This window comes from Lissotriton helveticus, chromosome 4_1 (assembly GCF_964261635.1).
Source record: "Lissotriton helveticus chromosome 4_1, aLisHel1.1, whole genome shotgun sequence".
Lineage (NCBI taxonomy): Eukaryota > Metazoa > Chordata > Amphibia > Caudata > Salamandridae > Lissotriton > Lissotriton helveticus.
Genome location: NC_136063.1, coordinates 1593917627 through 1593930291, shown reverse-complemented (window position 1 = coordinate 1593930291; position 12665 = coordinate 1593917627).

Here is a 12665-nt window from a genome sequence, read left to right as displayed (position 1 = left end):
CTTGTGTTGCCTGATGCTATTTTATTGAAAAAGTGAAGCAGCGTGTTGCCTTGATTCGCGCCTTCGGGTAGTGCGAGCTGTGTGTGGGGCAGGGATTAACTGGGCAGCGATCGGTTCAGGAGCAAGGTTTCCCGCCAATTTAGAGCAGAGCGGGTGGACTGGTCGAGCGCTAACTGAGGGGTTTGATTCACGCGAGTAAAAGCGAAGCAGGCTCAAACGGGGCAATACTTGGAGGGGAGACCCTGATACATTTCTTACAAATTGAGACAGTTAACTGTTTTGCTGGGGGGGGAATACCAGAGGTTTGGTTGTAATTTTAAAAAGGCAATGCATTGTATTATGTGGGATTAATGGTGCTCTCCCAGGTATCAAAGACAATTTTATTTCAGGAGTTACCCTGTTGCAGTGCCGCATGTTTCTTGTGAATTGCAATATAATACAATTTGTGAAATTCAACTGTTTAATGGGGTGGAGTACAGGAAGTGGGGTTTAATTGTAAGGCAATACACTGTATTGTGGGTAATTAACGGTGTTCTTCCCAGGTATTATTAACAAGTTGTTTCAAGAATTAATGTGAAATCATTAGCTGTGCTACGGTGGAGCACAGGAAGTAGGGTTTGAATTCAAAGGCTTTGCCACAAGGTATTAATGCTATTTTCCATTTCAGGCTTTTAGCGACATTATTGGTCCAATCCATTCTTCAGAGAGGACGTAAGGAGTGCAAACGCGCAGCCTGGTTGGGGGACGTGATCACAGACGGTGTCTCCGCCGAGTGCACGGGACTGGTCGGTAAGAGGGGTACGGGGGGCTAGCATTCATTGCTCCAGGTGGCCGCCGGGTGGGTCTACATTAGGTTTACTCACCCCCTTACATAAGCGGACAAGCCGCTAGTGTTGCGGTCGCCGTTGCATGGTGCTGAAAGCCCCCTGGTGACCCTCCATCAATAAGGTACACAGAGTTGGCCTGTTGTGATATTAGGAGAGTAGGCTGCGGCTTTTGGGGGGGGTATCATGCCAGGTCCGCGGGGTGGAAAAAGGGGGTCCAGCATGGAGGCTATGATGCGGGCCATGATGCGTGAGATGAGTGAAATAAAGCAGCAGCTAGGGAAAGTAAATGAGCTGGAAGCACGGATGAACGAGAGGCATGAGGATGCCCCGGGCCCATCGGGTAGGCCTATCCGCAAGAGGGTGGCACCAGTGCCAAGGGGGGATTTTGTCACCCCACCCGGGAAGTCTAGGTCCAAGAGACCCAGGGATGCTGCCCCCACCCCAGGGCCAGTAGAACCGGTACCTGCCGCGCCGCCGGCGGTCGTCCCACCCCCGCATTTGCCTATGCCTGCACCCCTTGCCCCCGTGGTGCCGGTGCCGGCAGGTCAACCAGTAGACGCTGGGCCTGCTCCCCCACCGGTGCCCACAATCCCGGGTACAGGGTTGCCACACCCGGCTCCCGCCCTGCCAGCTGCGCCATTACCACAGGGCATAACCCCAGTGGTACCGGTTGTCCCGGGGGGTAATCTAGATTCAATGCCCCCTGAATTGTTATCCCAGATAACGGCCTTGATGCCATGGCTCCAAAAAGGGGGAGCTTTCCCGAATTCTGCAGACCATGCAGCAGAGGCGGCGAGGTTCGTCGAAAAAATCAGATCGGCAGCGGTCGCCGACAGTGTTGCATTGCCAATATCTTCTCCCCTTGCAGGTCCAAGTGTTCCCCAGCCGGACGGAGTTAAAGGGCAGCCGCCCCCGGTGCCCGCACTTGGTAAGGAAGTGGCATTGCCGCTCTTGGGGGACGGTGTTTTACCTTCCAGGGGCGAGAATTTGGCTCAGCATGTGTCATTAGCTGTGAAAGAGATGATTTGGGCTGACAAATACGTTTATATTTATTCTTTGTTGTTAGATAATAGGGAAATGGAGCAGGTAAAAACACTTAAAGAGTGGATGCTCCCAAGCGAATGGAGGGTGCAGTGTGCTAGATTTAGGGTTGAAGAAACTCTCAACAACTGGATGAAAGCATGGGCTGTATTCACTGCTATTAAAGCTGAGCGTCCTCCAGATTTGCAGGCAGCATTGGCATGCTACTCGAGCAGGATTGTGGGGTGGAGTGAACAGTATTCTGGGGAGGCATGGAAAGGGTATGATGTCAATTTCAGGAAGGCATTGGAATTCAATAGAGCATTGGCATGGGACACGGTAGATTCCATGGCTTGGCACAAACAGTTCTCGGATACTGCACCTCCCCCCCAGTTCGGTTCGGTCAAGGTGTTCTCTAGACCTCAACAACCCTTTCGGCCCCCCCAAACGAGTGAGGTACCTGGGAAGTTTAGGGCCAGCGGGTCAGAGAAAAAAGGGGTGTGCTGGGATTTTAATAGGCGCACCTGCACAAGGGCCGCGTGTAAGTTTAGACATGCATGTTCCGCCTGTGGGCACCCCTCTCATCCAGAAACTGCCTGTAGGTCCAAGCAGGGAAACACAGGTCAGAGGGGTAGGGGAAAGCCACTATAAGACAAACAGGTTAGGCCCCCCCACTCCAGTGGATGTGGTGGCAATGATTCCATGGTTGAATAGATATCCGGACCACACATCGGCCACCCTACTCCAAGAAGGTTTCTCTAAAGGCTTTAGGATCCCGGCCGCGGGATACACAGGCAGCGCGCACTGTAGAAACCAACTGTCAGTCAAGCACAATCCGGCTGTGGTGGCCGCCAAAATTGACAAGGAGCTATCGTTAGGCAGGATAGCGGGCCCTTTTATTGAAGTGCCAGTACCCAATTTAGTGTGTTCCCCATTAGGAGTTGTCCCCAAAAAAGAGAAAGGGCAATTCAGATTGATCCATAACCTGTCAGCACCTAAGGGGACGTCACTGAATGATGCCATTGACGAGGGTATCTGTAGTGTTAAGTACGCCTCTTTTGATCAGGCTGTTAACTTATTACAGGCCACGGGACCCGGGGCGCTGATGGCGAAATCAGACATAGAATCAGCCTTTCGCCTCCTCCCGGTCCACCCAGCCGATCAGCATCTCTTAGGCTTCACCTTTGGGGATATGTTCTACATGGACAAATGCATGCCCATAGGCTGTTCGATATCTTGCGCTTACTTCGAGATGTTTAGCTCTTTTCTTGAATGGGCCATGAGACAAGTAACGGGCCATCAGCGGGTCATGCATTATTTAGATGATTTCCTCTTCCTGGGTACAGCGGGATCTCAGGAGTGTGCACTGGCATTGCAGGAATTTTGCGTGCTCATGCGGGCTTTTGGAGTCCCGCTTGCGCCCGGGAAGACGGTTGGCCCGACCACCTGCTTAGAATTCCTCGGCATTGAGATTGACTCAATGGAAGGATGTTTTAGATTACCTAGGGACAAGGTGGACAAATTCAAGACAGCGCTACAGTTATGCCTCCGGAAGGAGAAGGTCACTTTGCAGCAATTACAGGAGGTGGTAGGGCAATTGAACTTTGCACTGAGGATCATCCCCATGGCTCGCCCATTCTCTCGCTCTATTGCGCAGGCAATGAAGGGGCTGAGGGAGAAGCACCACCGCACTCGGCTGTCGGTTGAAATTCGCCAGGATATGCTTATATGGATGGCATTCCTGGAGGATTTTAACGGCAGGGTAGTCTGGCCCGGCCCGCTGACAACATCAGCAGAGTTGGGCCTGTGGACGGATGCTGCCGGGAGTGTGGGCTTCGGCGCCATTCTAGGGAACAGGTGGGTCGCTCAACAGTGGCCGGGAGTATGGAGGACATGGGGGCTGACCAGCAACATTGGCTTCCTGGAACTCTTCCCAATATGGGTGGCACTGATGGTCTGGTCCGAACACCTATGTAATCAATCAGTGGTGTTTTGGTCTGACAACATGACGGTGGTGGAATGTATCAACCAGCAGGGGGCACGGTGTCCTTTCATACTTCGTCTGATCAAAGAAATTGTGTTGCAGTGCCTTAAATTGAATGTCAATTTTAAGGCCAAACATGTCCCAGGTGTTCTGAACAATGCAGCTGACTCCCTCTCTCGCTTCAAAATGCAGGTTTTCAGGGAGCATCTTCCTACAGCAGACCCCTCGCCAGCGCACTTCCCAGCAGTACTTTGGCAGATTGGTGCCCCAGATTACAGGACCTCGTGGTCGCTAGCCTAGCCCCCAGGACCAAGACGGCTTACGAAGGGGCGTTTTTGTCTTATCGTTCTTTTTTGGGACAACAATGGGAAGTACTTTGGGCACAGGAGGATGGCTTTGCAGCCTATTTAGAATGGATGCATAAGGAAGGGCGCTCGGTGGCAGCGGCAAACAGACATAGGGCAGCGGTGTCATTCTTCGCTCAAGCTAGGGGCTTCCGGGATCCCACTAATACCTTTATGATACGTAAGGCCTTGAGGGGATGGCGCCGTATTCAGGGCCATCATAAGGATAAGAGAAAGCCCATAGGATTAGCCCGGCTGACAGCTTTACTGGCCACGCTGGACACTGTTTGTAGCTCGGAGTGGGAGGTGTTTCTTTTTAGGGCAGCATTCTCTTTGGCATTCTATGGGGCGCTGAGAATTAGCGAACTTGTGGCAGGTTCTAAGTCAGACCTACTGGGCGGCTTGCAAAGGGCTAGTGTGACGATAAGGGAGGACACCATGTGGGTGACTATTCAGAAGTCAAAGACCGACCAGGAGTCTAGGGGCCACACCATAGTTCTCCAACGGGCCCCCGCCAACCCCTGCTGCCCAGTGAGGCACGTGGAATTATTGCACGGACTGCTGGTGGGCTCAGCGGGCAGGGCATTGCTCTGTCACGCCGACGGGAGCCCCTTGACCAGATATCAATTCAGGAAGGTATTGGAGATGGGGGTTAGGAAAGCAGGTCTTGACCCTAAAGAGTTTGGCTCTCATTCCTTTAGGATTGGGGCAGCAACTGAGGCGGTGGCGGGGGGCCTCCCAGTGGAGAGAGTGAAGACAATTGGGAGATGGTCCTCAGAATGCTACAAACGTTATGTACGGATTGACATGCTATGATTACATGTCGCTCACGCTTGGTTTGTTTCCGCTCTCTTACAGTTTCTCAGACCTGTTACGCAGGGGAGGAATTTGTCGTCGGGCACCGGCAACATACATCAGCACGGAGCGGCAGCCAGGAAACGATGAAGAACAGTGTTTGGATTGTGGGTCACTCATATGTAAAACGAGCAGAATGTGTTTTTATGTCAGGTGACAGGAGGAAAAGGGCGGCACAACTAGGGTTGGACATCACGTTCTTTGGCAGAGGGGGGTTGTGTCTGCACGAGTTTAGGGGATTCTTCCAGGGGCTTTTAGCATGCCGGCAATCTCCACCGTCAGTGGTGATACTTCACCTTGGGGAGAATGATTTGGCAACACTGGGTAGGCGCATTCTGATTGAGGAGATTATCTCAACGGCGGGTTGGATGGCCAGGACCTGCCCCGGTTGCACACTAGTATGGTCACAACTCATACCTCGACTACAGTGGCGGGGGGGACATTCGGTCAGGGCGTTGAATCACTCGGTAAAGAGGATCAACACACGGTTGGATAGGTTGTTTCGAGCCCCCTTGTTGCAGTCAATACCTCATGGGTGCATCTGGGGCGACAAGTATTACTTAAAGGACGGAGTTCATTTAACAGAGGAGGGTAATGTCTTGTGGTCTGACAATATCTGGGCCTGGCTAGAGGGTTTTGAAAGTAGGAGGGTTTCCTTAGGTAGGGGCTAGAGGGGGGAGGCCAGATCGTCGGTTAACAATGCTGGCCTGTGGCGGTAAGGTCATTATCGGTGAGCACATATTTGAGGTCTGAGGGGGCGGGCATCATCCTATGGAGGTTCCCGCCCAGGGGGAGGGGCCTGCGGGCCACTCCCAGAACTCCAGGGGCAAGGTAATAGGCAAAGGAGCGCGGGTAGGAGTAGTTCACGCTTTCCTTAGGCTGGTAGCCACCCCGCGCGCGTGGACTCATGACGCCACCGGCGCAGAGTAAGGGCCCTCCTTTAGTGGGTAAATGGAGTTCAGGGCGTAGACCGGGCAATTCCCGGGGTAACACTGCGCATGCGCACATCTATAGGGGAGGCGCAGCTTGTAGGACCTGACACCGGTAGTGACCCTGCCATATGGCCAGAAATGTACAAAAATCAAGATAAGGATGTTTAGTCTAAGTTAGGAAACAACATGTATTAGAGTTTTGTTAAGGTCAGGCTCTCAAACTTGTTGATAAGAATTGTGTATCTAAATGTCCTGCTGATTTTTGTATAAATTGTTGATTATGCAATTAAAAACCTTTTTAATTTCATACTTTAATAAATACGGCCGGGCGACTAGCGCCCGCCTTCCAAAAAGTAAAGACGTCTCGTGTCCACGTTCCTGGGTATTGGGTGCCGGATTGGGGGGGAGGCGGCAGCTATTCGCTGACCATGGTTGGAGGCGGTTCAGTAAGGAGCTTCGGCTGCCACACTGGGCAGTCCGAGGGTGGGGTCAACAGGGCCCGAGGCAGCAGCATAGTTGCCAAAATTTGAAAAAGAATTCCAGGGACACTTTGCAGGGCAGCTATCAATAACTTACTTGAAAATTGACCAGAAACACTGCCCCAAAGCTCTGCCCGCTCGGCCTAACCGACATAATTAGCATAATTGAACTCTGTCTACTTATCATAGTGTAGAATATAGGGTCTACTCAATAAAGAAAGAATTGCAGGGAATTTCAAACTTAAGACCGAAGTACTTAAATTGGAAAAATTTGAGGATTAAGCTAAATTAATAAGCAATGTGTGCAATATTAAAGTTCAATACATACATACAGTCAAGACCCATAACAACACCTTCCCAACTGGACAAAACTATCAATCTCAAACAGCACTGTGACAGACATTACTTACTCAGTCTCTCAGGACCAGAGATGGCACCCAGTAAAACAATCTTTTTGGGTGCCCCATGACCTCGTTCTCCACGACTTCCCTCGCAACCACTGGCCATCAGTACCCCTCATCTCTCAATAGTCCTTCTGTCACAAATATTTAATTTGTTTTATAGAGCTGCTCATAACAGAACAGGGTATCAGATCACTTAACATAACAGACATATTACACAGAGACAATGAATCATGCATGTGTAAATCAGTCTAGGGATTGTTAAATAAAACAAGGGGGATTGCAAGGTGTAGAGGTCACACGTGACAGATACTAGGAGGGAGTTTTTTTTATGGGTGTTTGGTATAATGAAGAAGTAGAAAACAGGTTTGAAAAGTACCACACTGGTTTAGGATAGCTTTACTAATAAAAATGCATTTGTCTCCAGACAAACTCCTGTTAGCAACATTAGGTTCTGTGATATGCATGATATACTTTCTTTGCAGCCAGCACATTAACCCTCTGTGCTTCTGGTGAGTCAAAACTTGCACTAGACAAAACTCCGATCTCTCTCCAGCAAGAACATTAAACAGCACGTACTCTTTGACTTAACAACGGAGTCACTGACAGGGCTGGGAAAATGCCTCCCCCTGCTTAGCCTAGAAGCTGTAGCTCAGCTGCAGTCTGTGGAGTGACTACTGCATTGCATCTAATCTGCAGCAAAGCTGTAGACTGAAAATCAGGGTGAGAGGGCTTGGCATGTGGAATGCTGTCTTGCCATGCAGTGCCTTTAGAAACTCGACACAGCCAAGTCACTGGCGTACCCCTAAGAGCATGGCAAACCCGGCGGTAAGTTACGAGGAGGTCCCAGATGACACTCCTTGTCATTTCATTTAGTTCCTGCAACAATAATTCCTGGTGGCTCGGGTTGGCTGCGGCCTGCAGCAGGAATTTGAAATTAAAAATATGATCCTACCTGCACCGACTGGACCCTTTTAGTCACGTCACTTCACAAATGGCAAATGCTGAACTTTATTCATGGTAACACGCAGCAGGACTCTAACCCCTCCCACTTCTGAAGGATTTGTCGCATATGCACACCTTCCCACCACCTTGTATGGATGTTATACCATAGCAAGCCCCCTACCTCCTTCAGAAAAGTTCCACATGTGACTAGTCTTTTCTTTTCCATTACAAAAAGAATAGGCTGACTTTCACCAAGGCTGCTTTGCATATATAGCAAGATCAGTCGATCATCCAGGGAACTGGCCTGTCTTTTAACAACAAGGGACTTGAATAACACTCAGCGCTGACCATAAAATGGCTGCCACTGTTCTCACATGATCAAGCCTCGTGTCTGAAACCCCCCAGGCTCAGAGCCACAATGATCAACAACCTCGACCTACCCCTGTTCCTCACCCTTTGCCTGCGGAGTCCGAAATGCATGGCCGATCTCCGGTGGAGCTGCTCCGACAGCTATAGGGGAGACTGGCTCTGGCACATCGCTTTGGCTGTCACCTACCCAGCCGGTTTTTGGACATTTGACTCGTCTTCTCCTCCGCTGCCCTCTCCTTCCTTTGGACTCCCAACTCTCCCCGATCTGTTTTGTCCCCTCCTCTTTTCCTGTTGAGACCTAGCTGTTTGGCTGATGCCCGGTGGAGCTACCCGATAGCTAAAGAGGAGATGGGCTGTGGACTTCATCCCCGGCCGTCAATTACCCAGCCGGACTTTGGGCAGACTCTCCTTCATCTCTCCATCCTATCTACTCCTACCCCCTTACCCCTCCCCCATATCCTTCTAATGCTCCATTTATAGCATCTTCTTCTCTCTTGTAATGTTTTTCTAGTAACTGATGTAAAGTCTAAATTATGTAATTTTGTAATTCCTGTGGAACCTTATGTAAAGCACTCTGATACCTCCGGGTCTAGCCAGCGCTATATAAAACTCTCAAAATAAAAAAAATAAATAAATAAAACTTTCAATTCACTGAGAGTTATGCCCAGAACCAACCTCATACCATATTTCTGCAAAGTTATATACCATACACAATATAGCCAGTCTACCCTGCGGTCCCCAACCTACTGCAGCTATTTTACTTCAGAGACGATCTTATGCAGCAATACTTTAGCAGAACCTCTTTCCCCACTTTATAAAATTACTGTAACAGACCAGGATCCTTTCTAACACAACCCTCAGCCCCACAGTGAAGGGTTCTACCGCACACAGCGCCATCTCCTTGCAACAGAGGTGGATCCTCTCCTCATCAACCTTCATCCTTCCCTGAGCTGTTCGATCACATATGCCGTCATTAAGATCCTACCAAGGGCTGCTTACTGAAGAATTGCACAAAATAAATTCAGCAAAGCAGTAGAGTTCTAGCATGGATTGACCTCCGATTGCTGACCTATAACAGTGGCACCTTCCAACCAGAGTGCAGTATGGTTCCCTGCTACCTAGCACTCACCACGACCAGACAGCTGGAAAAGCTGGGACATGAAAAGAGCTGCTCCGCAAAAGGACTACAGCTAAGAAAACACCGCCATCTTTGTTGACAGCAATACTTCCGTGTCCTGCCGCTCACATGAAATTAATCGGGGGAGCAAGACGAGGGAGGACTTAGGCTGAATTGTGCACAAGAGCAGTTTTTAGGTCTTGCCTAGCCTTGCAGCGAGAGCTATAGTCGTTGGCTTTCTGTCTGGCTTTTTTGGAAGTGGGGTGGAAGCTCCACCCATGCTTTTTATTGGCGTGCGTCATAAACGCTCGCTTTTTATTGGAGGTGAGGCTTGTTTGTTTCCTCCCTGTCTCCCTCTTGCCTCACCCACTCGAACTGGAGATTTTGCACTGCGTTACATGCGCTGGTTAGCAATGCATTTTCAACATTCTTATTTGATAAGGTACTGACTCGGGGCGCGTTAACCATTCATTGGGAATTCTCGTCACGGATTCCGAGGGCAGGAGTGGACTGGCGCAGGTAGGCACGCACAAACTGGCCTCAGCGGCTTAACTTTCGGGCATGTTGTGTAGGACCCCGCAAAGCTGTGCATTGTTGTTTTTAAATGCTTTCCCCCCATCAACAGAGCAACGCTGTCTTCATTCACGAGGCAGCAAGTGTCACTGTCTGAGTACGGAGTAGTAGTCCACATAGACGCTTTTGTTTCTGCTGGAGGAGCGCATTCCTTGCGCTTCCATGGTGTCCTGTAAACCAATGTCAGCGTGACGTATTTGAAGTAAGGATTTCTGTGCGTGGATATTGAGCGTTTTCAAAATTCTTAGTTGATAAGGTGCTGACTCAGGGGGGTTAACCATTCATTGGGAAATCTGATCACGGTTTCCGGCGGCGCGAGTGAGACAGCGCCAGGTGTGTTTGTGAATCGAGGGATGGGACTGGCGCAGGTAGGCACACGCAAACTGGCCTCAGCGGCTTAACCTCTGCGTTTCATTTTCAACATGGCTTTAACATTTACATATCGCTTTCACTTTCACAAACCACAGACCGTTATATTTGTTTTGTTACTGTGTGGCTTCTAAATAGTGTCTATGCTGTTATTCCTTATCCTACCTATATACATCACTCTCTAAACATGTAGTAAGATTACACATACTGTACAGGGAAACAAACAAAAGCGACATCTGTTCAATAGTTACCGGTTACTTCTGCAATGGTATACAAGCAGTAATATCGCAAGATGTGTGTGCATAATTAATGCTACATATGTACATACGCCTGGGGAGCGACCTATGACCCTGCTCGCAGGCAGGTCGCTTCCCACGTTGCTGCACGGCTCTGCCTTCATTGTTTTTGCCTAATCTTGTATTTTTCCCCTGTGCCTAACTTGCTTTCTTGCCCAGACTTGTTTTTATTCCCCTGTGCCTGTACTTGCTTTCTTGCCCAGACTTGTTTTTATTCCCTTGTGCCTGTACTTGCTTTCTTGCCCAGACTTGTTTTTATTCCCCTGTGCCTGTTCTTGCTTTCCTGCCCAGACTTGTTTTCATTCCCCTGTGCCTAACTTGCTTTCTTGCCCAGACTTGTTTTTTCTTCCTGTGCCCAGTTCTCCCGCGGCCCCCGCCCACTTTTCCCGTCGCTGGGTCCCTGCAGCCCAGCCCACCTGCAATCCCATTCGCCGCCCTGCTCCCGCCTCCCAGCTGCTCCTCCCTCCCACATCCCCTCATATGGAAGACGCTACATGGCCGCGCAGGACCCCTGAACACCACGAACGCCACGACGCCCGGCACCGCTACGATGCCAGAACCCGCCACGCACTCAACACCGGACGATCACACACCTGCTTCCTGGCCACCCCGAAGCTCACCCACGGAGCTTTTCACCTGCCGGAACTGCAGCTTCACAAGCATCCGCCCCACCATGCTGCCGACCAGGAAAGAACCCAACCACCTCAGATGCATTCTTCTCAACACCCGCTCTGCCCGAAAACATGCCGTTGAACTCTGAGACTACTCGACTCAACCTCCCCAGATTTCGCCTTCCTGACGGAGACCTGGCTGAACCCCGCCTCGGAACCCGACATAGCCATAGCCGTCTCGGAAGGCTACAAGATCACCCGCAAGGATCGCACCAACAGAGCGGGAGGAGGAATCGCCATCGTCCACAGGAACACTCTCGTAGTCTTGACCAACACCGACGACACCCTCAGTACCGCCAAACACCTGCACTTCCAGATCCACACCGACCACAACACCACCCTCAGAGGAACCCTCATCTACAGACCGCCCGGATCCCGACCACAGTTCAGCGACTCCATCGCCGACTTCGTCAGCACACACGCCCTCGCCTCCACGGACTACATCCTCCTCGGGGACCTGAACTTCCACCTCGAGGACAATGATGACACCAACTCCACCACCCTGATGGACAACCTAGCCAACCTCGGACTCAGAAAACTCGTCACAACACCCACCCACTCCACCGGTCACACGCTTGACCCCATCGTCTCCGCAAGCCCCCACGTCTCCTTCAACCATACCACCGAAACCCACCACGCACCACTGTACCCAACAGATGCCTCACCGCTGCTGGAGCAAAGTCACCGAAGACCAGCGCCCACCTGCCGACCATACCGACCCCGACACCACCGCCCGCAACCTCAGACACTGGATCAACGACTGCGCCAACACCCTCGCCCCGATCAAGAAATCCTCCAACAATCATACCAACAAGAAAACCAGCTGGTTCACTGAAGACCTCCGGGCCTCCAAGCAAACCTGCCGAAAGCTGGAGAAGATCTGGCTCCGTGAACGAACACCGGACAGCCACGCTGCCCACAAGGATGCCACCCGCAGACACCATCACCTCATCAGATCCGCCAAAAGAGCCTCCTTCAAAGACCGCCTAGACAACAACGCGCATAACAGCAAAGAGCTCTTCAACATCGTGAAGGAACTCTCCAACCCCAGCTCCAACACCAACGATGTCCCACCCTCGCAAGACCTGTGCGACTCGCTGGCCACCTTCTTCCACCGCAAGATCACAGACATCCACAACAGTTTCAACGCCACGACTGCCCCGACAACCACTTAGACCTCCGCCCCCACGACCACCATCAGCACCAACCTCCTGCTCTACTGGACCAACATCAACGACGATGACACCATCAAGATCATGAACACCATCCACTCCGGATCTCCGTCAGATCCATGCCCACACCACATCTTCAACAAAGCCAGCACATCCATCGCACCCCATCTCCGGAAAGTCATCAACACCTCCTTCGAGACATCAACCTTCCCGGAGAGCTGGAAGCACGCCGAGATCAACGCCTTACTCAAGAAACCCAAGGCGGACCCCAGGACCTCAAGAACTTCCGGCCCATCTCCCTGCTCCCGTTC